Raw genomic sequence first — 14,386 nt, forward strand, 5'->3', positions numbered from 1 at the left:
TCTCCTGCAGGGTGGGGAGCGGCAGCTGCCGAGGTCCGTCCCCGCTGGATCTGGAGCGTAAACAGTGCGCAGAGGGCCTAGCTGAGGTATTTGGGCGCAGGATGGAGCAAGGGGTGCTTACGGAAATCGGAGGGGACGCCGTGTCTTATCCACCCCCGGATTTCTGGGCTCCGGCTCTAACGAGTCCCTCCAGTCCTGAGGGGCCCTGGGTGATGTGCATCTGGGCTGTTCCCTCCACTTCCCCGTCCCCCAGTCGAGGTCTTTGTTTCATTTACAGGGAATGTTTATCGAAAAGGCTTTCTAAGATGAGGAAGGAGATCTAAGAAATTTAAAATCTGCCTGGAGTTTCCTACTACAATTATGGTTATTACTCTCTAACCTTGCAGAAAGGACGCTGACCTAGCTAAAAGTGACAGCTCCGTCATAGAAGAGCTGAAAAGAGACCTCAGGGGTGGGGAGACCAGGAGAAGGAGTAGTCAAACCCCACAAAGACAGGAAATGAGGGGAGTTGAACCCTAAAGACCCACCAGGTTTGGGTCTATTTCTGATCACTGCACTGGTATCCCCCAAGTATCTCAGGAGGGCCCCTCCACCCCACACCCTGGAGCATTTGTGACGAGCTGCTGTCTGAGTGAGTGACAGCTCTCCAGGATGAGTGTGACGGCTCTCCAGGACGAGTGAGTGACAGCTCTCCAGGATAGGGCTGGGGGGAGCAAGTCTACGCACAGACGACGTGAGGGGAGCTGGAGAAGGCTGGAGCAGCGCCCGGTGACAGAGGAGAGGAAACACGGGACAACTCACTTGATGACAAGGTCCGAGGAGAAGTCATTTGGGAAAGAGGCTAATTAAAAATAATGGTAATGAGGTTTGTTTTTTATACCATCAGGAAATTCAAAACAGAACCACCATGGGACACCACTGCACAGCCAACAAAAATGGCAAAAAAAAAAAAAAAAAAAAAGGACAGAAAACAGCAAATGTCGGGGAGGAGATGGAACCCTCACACGTGGCAGGTGGCAGTGTAAATGGTACAACCACTCTGGAAAACTATTTTCAGTACCTACTAAAGAGGAGCGGACACCCGCTCTATGACCCAGCAATTCTTCTCCTAGGCATACACCCATCAGGAGTATGTACATTCGCTCACAGTACATACAGGAAGGTTCACAGCAGCAGTATTTCTAACAGCCCAAACCAGGAAACAACCCAAATTCAAAGAGTAGAATGAATAAACTGTGATACAGCCACATTATATAATACTGTGCAACAATGAAAATAAACACAACTCTGCAAAAAACATAGACGGATCTCACAAACACAATGCAGAACAAATGAAGCCAGTCACCTAAAAAATACGTTCTGTGTGGTTCCATATGTATAAAGTTTGAAAGCAGGATAAACCAAGCTATGCTTTTAGAGTCAAGCCAGACATCTTCCTTGGAGGGAGGAATGACTAGAAGAGGACATAGCAGGGACACCCAGGGGCTGATAACGTTCTGTTTCTTCCCCCAGACATGGGGCATGTGGGTGCATTCAGTTTATGAAAATCCATCAAGCAGGACAAACGATTTGTGTAACGTGCCATACATATGTGATACATAAATGCCCGAACTGAGAACAGCTCTCAGGGCACATTCACAAAGGAAGAGTGGTCCAAAACAAAAGAAGTCCCACAGCAAGGGACCAAAAGGAAGCCATCTGGGACCCAACCCCAAGATAGGGGACCCACGCCCAAGATAGGGGACCAACAGGGATAATTCCATGCAGCCTCCTGAGAAAGAACCCACATCCTTCTCAAATAGAAGGAAATCTGAGAGCTCACCTCACCAGCCCACCTGGTCATGACTGAAAAAAATGAGACACAGAAAGAGAGAGAGAGAGAACAATTCGGTCAAAGGCACACAACTAGTTAGGGATAAATCCAAGTGTAAAAGCCGGGTCACCTCAGTTAAGACAACTCAACTAATTATAAAATAGTCAGGATACTTCAAAAGAATGAATTGTGCAACCACTCAGAATGGGTAAGAACTCAAGAAACTCAAGAACTCACAGCTTTTATCCATTTCATTCAAACAAGATAAGCAGTGAAAGGTGACAGGTACACAGGACATCCACAGACAGGAGAAGGGGAACCTCAAAAAAAGGGGAAGGAGAAGGCAATCTTGGAGAAACTGGGAACATGGCACACTGACTGTGGATGAAATACAGCAAAACCAGAACTGCACCTCCTTTCCTCATATGCAGCACTCAAAAAAATAACACTTTGCACATCTGGACCACTTTTGCTCACCAAAGAGCACATTTCAGACCTCTGTTTTATAAACAACCATCATTGTAGTAGAGGGCAATAGAACAACTGTATAAAAGCCAGTCTCAGGGCTTCCCTGGTGGCTCAATGGTTGAGAGTCCGCCTGCCGATGCAGGGGACATGGGTTCGTGCCCGGGTCTGGGAGGATCCCACATGCCGCGGAGCGGCTGGGCCCGTGAGCCATGGCCGCTGAGCCTGTGCGTCTGGAGCCTGTGCTCCGCAACGAGAGAGGCCACAACAGTGAGAGGCCCGCGTACCGCAAAAAAAAAAAAAAAGCCAGTCTCATATGAAGTAAAATATTACCTACAAAGGTAGACAGGGGCCTCCCTGGTGGCGCAGTGGTTGAGAGTCTGCCTGCCGATGCAGGGAATACGGGTTCGTGCCCCGGTCCGGGAGGATCCCGCGTGCTGCAGAGCGGCTGGGCCCGTGAGCCATGGCCGCTGAGCCTGCGTGTCCGGAGCCTGTGCTCCGCAACGGGAGAGGCCACAACAGTGAGAGGCCCGCGTACCGCAAAAAAAAAAAAAAAAAAAAAAAAAAAAAAAGGTAGACAGGAACACACAGCTGGTTGGATACAGTTCAAAAAAAATAAAAAAAAGAACCTGAAATATGCTCAGAGAAATCATTAATATAAGAACAAAGATAATAACACATCAGGAAAAAAAATTATACCTAGGGAAATAACCATGACTCTTGGCTTAAGAAAAAGGCTAGAAACGAGCCAAGGCAGAAGAAATACTACGCACAACCTTGGTGGAAATAAAAAAATCAGAGTCATGATTAAAGAAAGAGCGTTACAAAATGCAGAAGGAAACCTGAGCTTTTACTTTAGAGAAAGCAAATCGTGTCTTGACATTTATAGAGATAACAGAGCAGATGGTGCTTAAACAGTGGCCACCAGTCATGCTGGTTTTTAAAACACCGATGAACAACCAAATTCACAGCAAATACAGGCTCACTTTTTCAGACAAGTTTTTTTCATCAATCTTTAAAACATGAAAAAGCCAAAAAGATAACGGTCAGAGAAAGACAAAAAAAAAAAAAAAAGCCAATGAATTAGAACATGAAAAAACAAGTGAGGTCAGTTTGGAACAATTAAGAACTAGACAGCATAGTGGGGTCACAAGCAAACTTTGAGACAGGGTTCAAATTCTGACCTCACCTATTCCTTCCTTAACTGAGTGCCCTCTGGGCCTCAGTTCCCTTGTCTATAAAGTGAAAAAATATATATTCCCCCTGCATAAGGCTGCTGAGCAGAATGATACTTAAAACGGTGCGTGTGTGTGGCTATCAAACACTTGAGATGTGGCTAACAACTCATTCGTTTAAATTTTAAACTGCACTCAATTAAGTGACTGGAAAACTTTTACACATGTTTGGAACACAGATTGCAATGAAAATCTACTTTTCAACCATAACTTTAATAAAATCAAAATACAGATCAAGTGTATCCAATGCAAATTTAGCACTGAACTGAGAGGCACTGTAAATGTAAACTTCACGCCATGTCAAAGATTTTAAAAAATTATGTTCCTCACTAATAATTTTTATATTGAGTATCTGTCAAAATCGTAAATTTTTAATATAATGGGTTAAATAAAATGTACTGTTCAAATTAATTTCAACTGTTTCTTTTTAAAGGCGGCTATTAGAAAATTTAAATTCCCATATGTGGCTTGCACTACATTTCTATTAAACAGTGCTGGCTTAGAACAATGCCTGGCGCCCAGGAAGAGTGCAGTAAATATTACCCACTATTGTCCCTATCGATATTATCAATATTAATTATTAAATGCAAGGCAGTTTGAGGGGGTCCAAAAACAATTTAAACATGTCTCTACCTCAGAGTCTGGCAAAGGAAAACCAGACATACTACAATAGATTTACAGAAAACAAATCAATAAATACCTAGCTGTGAGAAAAGAGGACTTGCAGGGAAAAAAAATCCACAAAGAATGTATTCAGCTCACTGAAGACCTTCAAAACTGTCATTCTAAAAATCTACAGAAATCAGAATTTGTGTTCCCTACCCAGTTAGCCTAGATCCAGATGACAACAGAAAAAACAAACATTACATGAGGTACCTACCCACACAGACTATAGGCAAACATCTGCTGTTTGTGGATTGGGGGCAGGAGGGGGGTGGGAGGGGAGAAGGATGCTCCTGCTGAGTCCAGACCTGATCCAGTGGGGCAGGGGGTCCTGCCTTGCTCCGGGGCCCCGCCCATGCTGAGCGTCAGCTGGATGGAGAATAAGGGACATTTGGATCAGGGATACTCTGACCATAAACACTGGGCAGACACATGCAGGAGGAAAGCAAGCCAGAGCCAAATTCATACCAGGATGAAAGCCAGAAAAGGGGGCCCAGTGAATGCACACACCCAACAAAACACGTTCCAGTATGTTCCTAGAAGCGCTATTCATAATAACCAAAAGGTTGGAGATAAGAACCCAAATGGAGCGAACCAGCAGGAGAATGGATAAAAAGAATGTGGTATACTCACATAATTAAGTAGAAACTACTGCTAAACACGGCAAGGATGAATCTTAAAGACAACAGGCTGCACAGAAGAAGCCAGAAACGAACATAGGACATACTGCAGGAAGCTCAGGAAGGCAAAACTCATCTACATAACAGCTGTCAGAACATCTCTGGGAGAGGAGGACAGGAGGTAACTGACTAGGGAGGGACAAGAGGGAAGTTCTGGGGAGTAGGAAATATTCTGTATCTCAACCTGGGTGTGGGTTACAGGGGTGCACACACAGATGACAACTCATGAGCTGGACACTTCAGACGTGTTCTCTTTTACAAGTTCACCAAGTTGCACACTTCAAATGTGCACACTTCGTGTATGCTGAGCCTCAATTAAAAAAAATAAACGCAAATAGCTTTTTAAAAGGTCCTGTGAACAAACCACCCTATTTAACAACAAATAATCTATTCAGCTGAAACTTCTGTTCAAATAGCATCACCCAATGTCTCCATATGCCTACGTGCGTGTGCAATTCGGGGACTACAAAACCCTGCAAGAACTTACGTGTGCCATTTTTTCCTGGGAGCCCTCACCCATGCGATACACATGTTGAGATGTGCTTCAGGGGATAATCTTCCACATGCCTAGGCCTGTGGGTCGCAACTCCTGTGAGGCTCAGGGCACTTGTTTAAAAATAGAGATTTGGGGGTACCATCCCCAACATCTCTCCTTCAGTGACACTGCAGAGCCCAGAAGATGGTCTTTTAAAAAGGCCCGCAAGGTATTCTGAGTGGAAACCACTTCTGTATGGAAAATCAACTTGCATGACGCGCAGAATAACTGGTATTTAGGTTGCTTTGGATGAGAAACTGGACTTAGCAACTGAAAGATCATAGCAAGTTCTGTTGCTTCATTTCAGTCCCCCAATCTGCTGGAAATGCCAGTGTAATTTTTACTTTAATAGCAAGGACAAGAATGGCTTAAATATAATTCATTAATATAGAGTAGATTGGATCTAGAAGAAAATGAGCATCTTTGGTGATATGTGTGTTGTTAGATTCTTTCAAGGAGAAATCACAGCTGTTTGGAAACCACTCCTCTTACACACAGATGACTTGCTCAGGAAGGCTGTTTTTATCTGGTAAAGCCAGAGCTACAAAGTATTACATAAGACAGTAGAAATCTATAACCATCCCCCCCCTTGCAAGTATCAGAACATCCTGATAATAAATATTCACATGCAACCTAGGTCCGTATTTGCTTTTCAGTTGCTGCCCATTGCTAATGATCCTGTCTTACAGATACATACTTCTTAAAACCACCACTTTCGCTAAGAGACTTGGAGTTCTACTGCCTGGAGTTAAGAGAAACGATGGTCATCCTTAAATGAGGCAAAGGCAAAATCAACCCGGATGCTAAGGAACAGTAATCTCCTAAAACCTGCTGTTGTGCTACAAATGGAGGGCAGTGCCAACTCGCCACTCATAGCAACCGTTGCTGGGCAGACTGGGCTGGGAAGCATCAAGCTAAAGGGGTCAACGGGAAATTAAGCCAAATTCAAAACCACATAGGAAAAGCTGGAGAAGAGAACAGACGCTCATTCAGAGCTCATTTTAAATCACATAATCAACCTGAAAAAGGGAAGAGAAATTTAAATATGTGGAATTCATTGTGTGCCATCCTTCAATCCTAACACCAGAGAAGAGCGATTTCTCCTGTATGGAATGTTCCCACCATGGTACAGATACTCAGGGGCCCTTTCACATAGTCTTCCACCTGAATACAGGACTTCTGAGTCATAAACGAAGTGCTTGAAAATATTTTCTCTTAATAGAAGAATACTTCAACTAAGTTGCATCTTCTGTTTGCCTTTAATATATTCCACATTACAGTAAGTGACCAGGTTCTACGTCCAGCAGAAAACGCGGATGGTATCACCAAGATTCGCCTGCCCCCAGCCCACCCTACGGTGCACAGCAGCTGCAGTAAATGGGCCTGACCTCACTCCAGCTCAAAGGTGGTTGTCTCAAGCAATCAGCGTAATCCATTCTCTTATCAAAGTGATTAGTGGAGATAACCCAGGCCTAAGCCAGTCAGCACCAGGCCCCAGGGATTGGTTCACAAATGCATCAACCAATCAGTGCAAAGCTCAGAACTTTGCTGGAGACTCTGAAACCCAGACTCTGAATTTAGATGGTGTGATGGGTAAATATAAAGTTACAATTGCTGCTCTCACTTGGCCATTCTGAGAGCCTGAAGATGAAGTCATTACACCAAAAAGGCAAAACCAAGAACAGTCCCGGAGAACCAGAGCCAGTGCCCTGGTCAAACCGTGCCTAATTTCTACCCTATCGCCTGACCACTCCTCTTCTACCACTTAAGCCAGTTTGGAATTGGGTTTTCTGTTATTCAAAATTAACAAACATAAAATACTACATGATAAAATGTCTTATGAGTAATGCCCTGTTGTAGCTGCATAAAACTATACTTTTAAAAGTTTGCATATACACAAGTTCTGGCTCTTCTGACCAATTGAGAAGACATATATTACTGTCAAGCCAGTTTCACATATAAGAGGATGGATTTGGAGAAAATGAAACAAGTAAGAAAAATGGTCAATTATATGTTAAATCTAAAAAAAACCTGAGCTCACAGATACAGAGAACAGATTGGTGGTTTGGTGGTTGCCAGAGGGGGCAGTATATGAAATGAAATAGGTGAATGTGGTCAAAAGGTACAGACTTCCAGTTACAAAATAAAGTCCTGAGGATGCACCGTACAGTATGGTGACTATAGTTAATAATACTTATTGCATTATTTGAATGTTGCTAAGAGAGTAGATCTTAAAAGTTCTCATCACAAGAAAAAAAATGTAATTATGCTGAAGAATGTTAACTAGACTTATTGTGGTGATCACGTCACAAAATATACAAATAGTGAACGTATGCTGTACACCTGAAACTAACATAATGTTAGGTGTCAATAATATCTCAATAAGAAAGAAAAAGGAAAAACTGGCTAACGTTACTATAATGCTTACAACACTGACTACAGACACTGTTCTCACCTTGTAGGACAGGTGCCATTACCGTCTGCATCTTACAGTGAGGTTCTGAGACACAGAAAGCTCAAAGGGACCAAATATGCACAGACATACTGTGCATGTTGTGTGTCTGTCAGAATACGCACGGACACAAGTCATCAGACCAGGCGGGCAAAGGACCAGCGCCTCGCTCCCAGCTCTCTCTACCTCCACCCACTCCTCTCTGAACTCACAACTCTCAGGACTGCTCCAAGGTGAGTTCAGTATGTTCCTGGGGGACATGAACAATAAACTGATTGTACCATGAAATGGTCGCTTTTTAAGCTTTCCTGACAATGAAACCAAGTTCCTACAGTCTAGCACCCCCAGCGAGTTCAGGTGCACATAAAGCATGCTTCCCTATGACCAGGCAATCTTCTCCTCCCTGGCTGTGGCAATAAATATGCAGTAAGAGCCTGTCAGCGTACATGCCTCACTGCAAAAGATCAGAAGGAAAATCCCGTATGTATTCAAAATAATTTATCACACGGTTCCAACATTTAACGGGGCGCATTTGACTTATTTCTGAGCCTTATTGCTCCAGAAGTGTTATTCAGAAGTAAGAACCAACATATACTTGCAATACCTTTATTTATGAGCAGCTCCTTCAAGACGAAAACTGCCATGGAAAATAAGGTAGGCTTGGCGTTATTAACAGCCTCAGAGCTGGTTCTGGGAACAGTTCGCTCAGCCTCTGACCCTGCCACGTTCTCCATCGACCTCCAGTGCGGCAGTGCTGACAGTCATCTCCCCTATTAATTATCAAACCCCAGTTTCAGAGAACAATGAACTTTATTATTTCGCCTTTCATCTTAAAAAACAGCTGCAAGAGCAGGACTTTACAAAGAGGAGAACACACAGGCTGATGGACATGAACAGCCAGAGTCTAACTTTAATGAGAGGTCAACAAATTAACAACCGCGTCCTATATAAAGCACAGTAACATCTTTTTCCTCTTGCCTCAGATCAAGAACCAGCCAATGAGACAGTATGTGTGAATGCACTACAAACAGACAGAGGGCTTTGCACATGGGGGTACTGACGGTGACTTCTGTGCAAACAGACCCGGGGTCATTCACATTAGTCCGAGCATTAAAGCAGGGAGATAAAAAATTTCTCATAAAGCTAGAAACAGTATGCATGACTGTCTTAGGTCAGAACTTTGAACCATCAAATGCCCAAATGGTTGCTAATAAGGAAGGTGACCCATGGCTGGGTCACTAAGGAGGAGATGTCTCCTCCTTAATCCAAAATCTGAGCAAAATCAATGTCCATAAATAGAATTCTATCCTAGAGCTACCCGCAGTTCAATTCTTGTACCAAGAAGAGGTTAAGATGAACTGATTCTAAAGGAGACACAGGGCACAAAAAGTGTCACCTCTCCTTCACTTTGTCTGTGAGTTACCTAGAAACCAGAGTACCCAGTGCCCTGGGCAGCAGGAGCCCAGAGGCCCACAGATCTGACCGGGCTGAGCAGCAGCCCCAAGTATCAGTGCTGCTTCCAAATCCATCACACTCCCCAACACACGTCTCCTCCACAAAATGGAAAACTGCAGACAGCAGGAAAAACTTGTTTTATAGGATGCCGTAATCTTCCAGAGACAAACGTTCAGCTGATTGATTCTATCATAAAACAGAAATAAGTTGGTTTAAAGTATGCCTCTCCATGAAATTCGAGCTCAGAAAATCTGACGCCAGTAAAGGATTCCAATTTCATTTTACTCTATTTCTTATTAGTCAAAACATTCTGAAAAAGTAAAAAAAAATGTCTTCCATCAGTGTGTGACCCACTCCTGCCAGGGGCCTGTCTCTTCTGCTCCCCAGAGAGGGACAGTAAGACACCAGCACAATTCAGGAGGAAATCATTTGCATTAGGATCCCATCATCACGTAGATTCAAATACGCGCCATCCTCCAAATTCAACTCAGTGTTGTTTATCATAAGAAAAACAATCCATTTAATTAATGTCTGGGGAAAAAAAAACACTTTAATTCAACTTCTACTTGCATACATTGCTCACTTTTCCAGGACCAGCCTCTCCAGTGACAGCCTCTGCCTGTGGACAGCCTGCTTCCTCCCCCCAGCCCCCCGCCCCATGCCAAACCACAGTTGGATGCCCCTTGCAGAGCCATGAAAACACAAAAGCGAGTCAAGCACTAGAGTAATCAAAGGATGTGTTTTCAGTAAGGAAGAGACCCTATTTATTAAAAACTGAGCAGAATAACCAATGCTGGGGGATTCAACAGAGCGCGGTCTCGGGGCTCCGAGCCCCAGATGGCAGCCCGGCTCTAGACAGACCCTGCACGGAGCCGTGGTCCCTTCTGCTGCACCACCTGTCAGACGCCGGAGAGCTGCCCCCTGAGGTCCACAGGCACTGTGATTTATCCTGAAGTACAGAGTTCAAGGAGTTATTTGGAAGTCAGGTAACATATCTCTGAGGGTTTCATTTTAATCATTTAGAAAACGCTAGAACAGAGAAACCAAAACGTGTCCAGAGTGGACAAACGAAAAAGGTGCATACAGGGTGGGGTGGGGTGAGAGAAAGTGAGAGTGAGAGGACAAAGAATCGGGGGACCCCTCGTGACTTGAAACCATTCATCAGCAATAAGACATACGGGATCTATAAAAAGTCAGGCCAACAGGGACACAAGAGGGGTATTAAGCAGCCACTTTATAGACCACTTCAAACACTAAGCAGTCAGCACCACATTGAAGCTATGGGAAAGGAGAGCTGACACAAAGGCTTCGGGAATGCACGGACCCCAGGCCTAGTAGAAGCCGGATTTATCACAACATTAAGTTCCAAGACCCCAAAGTTATCACAGTTTAAGACAAATTCAGCAGGATGAAAAACACATTGGGGTAGCAGTCTAAGACACTAGAAAGACAGACCGAAAAGAGTACCGTTAACACAGGTTCGAGCAGCTGGCAGTGCCAGGCAGGAGTTGGGGTGCAGACTCCGGTATCAGACAGAAATACCAGGCATCTACATCGCGGGGGCTTTAAGACAGGGAACTAGTTACTCGGCTAAAGGAAGAGCTGGGAAGCCAGCGGGGATGGTGAGGCCACCCGCAAACTGATGAGGAAACCAGCATCACCCCTGGGTAGGAGGGACAGGGGAGAAGGTGTTTCTGGAAGCCAGGGCTGCATCACCAGGCAGCACCACACCAGGGATGGGCCGTGTGGATTCTGCAAGAAAACGGTACAGACGAGGTCTGGTTTCTCCCTCCAACCCTCACACAGTGAGTCCCACTCAGGAAAGGGCAGTCCACCCAGTCAGCTCCCCACCAGACAGGGCAGAGCAGACGGGGAAAGACGGAAATGAGGGCAAAGAAGCCCAAGGCGGCCCCACCTTTCCCTCCTCAGCTGTTCAGGTCCTGCACTCAAACCGTAAGGTGCAGAGCCATCACCTGGGCATCTTATGAAAATACAGATTCTGACTTAGGAAGTCTGCAGTGGGGCCTGAGAACTTGCAGTTCTAACCAGCTCAAAGAGGAGGCTGACGCTGCTGGTCCAGGAACCACACACTGAGCAGCAAAGGTCTAACTGACCCAAATGAAGGACTGGACCATAATCAAAAGGAATGCAGCCACATTCCTTCCAAGAATGAAAAATAAACAGTCATATACGAGCCTTTCAAATAGGAGTGAGACAAATAGGATGGAATGTACAGGCAGGAGCATCACCAGGGCAAGACTGCTGCCTGCACAACACCCCGTGTTACTTTTCCCACCGGGTCATCAGGTTTGCGTGGTTCAAGGTTGTTATGGGCTGAAACGTGTCCCCCTAAAGCTCATATGTTGAAGCCCTAAGCCCCAGTATCTCAGGATGTGACTACATTTGGAGATACAGCCTTTAAAGAGGTAATTATGTTAAAAAGAAGCCATTAGGCTGAGCCCTAATCCAATCTGACCAATGTCCTTATAAGAAGAGGAGATTAGGACACAAGAGGGCGACCAGGGCTACAGGCACACAGAGAAAAGGCCACGTGAGGGCCCAGAGAGCAGGCAGCATCCACTAGCCAAGGAGAGAGGGAGGCTTCAGGACACACCAACCCTACCGACACCTTGATCTTTGGCTTCTAGCCTCCAGGACTGTGAGCAAATAAATGTCTGTTGTTTAAGCCACCCAGTCTGTGATGTTTTGTTATGACAGCGCTAGCAAACTAATATAAAGGTTTGGGTTTTTGTTTCTTGTTACTACCTTAATCCAGTAAGTTTTCACTGTATGCCTGCTCTGTGAGAAGTGGAGTTCTAGGAGCTGGTTCACAGAATGATAAAGAGACAGTCCCTGCCCAGATTCTGCTCCTGTTTAGAGGGAGAAACTAAGACCACCAAATTCCGATTATGATGAATGCTGTAACAAAGGCAGAACGAAATGCCTTTACAAAAGCCAGAGGAAAACAAAATCATTCTATCCGGTAAGTGGGAGAGGAAAGTGACCAGAGAGAGCTTCATGGTGGAATCCCACAGGCGTAGAAAGGGGAGCATCTCAAATGATGGAGCAACATAGGCAAAGGCCAAGAGATCCCCAGAAACCCAACACCCAGTGCGCACAGGGACCAGCGAGACACCTGGCCGGGTGGGGCGGGGGCCCGGGAGCGCAGGGCGGACAGAGCTGTGATGGGACACGTGGAGCCAAGAAGGAGCTCAGTGCCCCTGGGGATCAGGCAAGGGAGTCTGAACTTTAATTGATAGAAATGGAGATTAATGAAAATGAGGAAGGTAGATTAAGGGGCAAGAGAGTGCATACACAGCGTAGACTGTAGAGGATAATAGAGCCCGCATTACCCACCTGCCTAAGAAGGGTCTCCTCAAGACCAACACACTTTCCACTGTCATTAGCTACTTATATCGTAACCCCGAGCAATTTATCACCTCTTGTGACCTGGGTATAATGAACAGGTGGCCATCCGCCCGACTTCCAAGCTGGGGACAAGGGTGTGTGACACTGTGGGTAAGTGTCACAACCCACCAGTGACTCAGAAAGAGACCTGAAGCCTGAGACAGAGCTGGCAGATCAAAGCCCGAGGCACGTGTGCTATCACCACGGCACCACCAGCCCGGCTGCAAACAGCCGGCACCTTTTTTTTTTTTCTTTGCGGTACGCGGGCCTCTCACTGTTGTGGCCTCTCCCGTTGCAGAGCACAGGCTCCGGATGCCTAGGCTCAGCGGCCATGGCTCACGGGCCCAGCCGCTCCACGCCATGTGGGATCTTCCCGGACCGGGGCACGAACCCGTGTCCCCTGCATCGGCAGGCGGACTCTCAACCACTGCGCCACCAGGGAAGCCCCCAGCTGGAGCCTCTTGTCTGAGCGCCTTTCACCCCTTCTTAACCCCACTCAACACGCCTCGGCCTTCACTCATCCCCAGCAAGGAAAGCCACAGACCAGATCACAAACAAGGGAACAAAGTCACTCCTGGGTTTCGGAGCCTCTAACAGCTCGGGCAAGAAAAAGCAACAAGGCAGGCTCTCACTGTGCCGACAGGCACCGAAGTATCCCTGTGTCTCCCTTCTGTCTCCCGGACGGTCTCACTCTCAGTCTTCCCCCCAGAGGTCTCTCCTTGGATGTTCAGGATTTGGGGCTTGGAAGGGATGATACAGTTGCAGAGTAAACAACCAAGCCCTGATGATGAAGATAATCCTGGGAATTTACCACTTCGTTGAGCCTGTCTCTACAACATGGGCAAATGCAGTAGAAGAGCAAGTTCCCAGAATTTAACGATCTGTATTTTATTTTATTTTATTTATTTTTTTATTTTTTGTGGTACGCGGGCCTCTCACTGTTATGGCCTCTCCCACTGCGGCGCACAGGCTCCGGACGCGCAGGCTCAGTGGCCACGGCTCACGGGCCCAGCCATTCCGTGGCATGTGGGATCTTCCCAGACCAGGGCACGAACCCATGTCCCCTGCATCGGCAGGCGGACTCTCAACCACTGCGCCACCAGGGAAGCCCAACGATCTGTATTTTAACAGGGGCATGTGTCGATTAAACCACTGATCTCAGAGCAGGATTATACATTTACACCCTTGCCGCAGCCCTTTCATGGGTGAAATACACTTCTTCCCCTGTGACTTTCTGTTCAGCCAAGTGACTTGCTTTGGCCATGATACAAGCAGAAGCTTGAAATGTGCTTGCAAGACCAGGCCCACCTGTTTCTACCTGGGCCGTGACCATAAGTCATGTTCTGGACAACCAGCCAGTCCAAGAGAATGAGAGACAGACCTGGAAGCCGCCCATAGCTGGGATCCAAGCCCAGCCAGACAAGCCCAGCCGACCCCCAGCCAATGTGCATGTGAGTGAGGGGAAAAAAATGTTGTCCGAAGCCACTGGGTTGGAGTGGGTTCTATGCAGCATTACTGGAACAAGAGCTGATGAAGGAAAAGTCAGACAGCAAAAATACGGGAACCACACAAACCACACAGATACAAACTCATCGAAAAACAATCCCTTTCCCCATCAATTTCCAAAGAATGTTTTCAAAAACATTTGAGTAGCCCTCTTCTTCACCTCAGGCCTCAGGC

The 14,386-nt window shown here is 46.1% G+C and overlaps 1 protein-coding gene across 2 annotated transcripts in view; it reads right to left on the reverse strand.

Annotated features, from left to right (window-relative positions):
* Positions 1 to 14,386, reverse strand: part of KIF16B (kinesin family member 16B) — a 293,315-nt gene that overhangs the window by 207,503 nt on the left and 71,426 nt on the right. The window lies entirely within an intron of this gene.

Source organism: Mesoplodon mirus (genome assembly GCF_964341445.2).
Source record: "Mesoplodon mirus genome assembly, chromosome: 15".
Lineage (NCBI taxonomy): Eukaryota > Metazoa > Chordata > Mammalia > Artiodactyla > Ziphiidae > Mesoplodon > Mesoplodon mirus.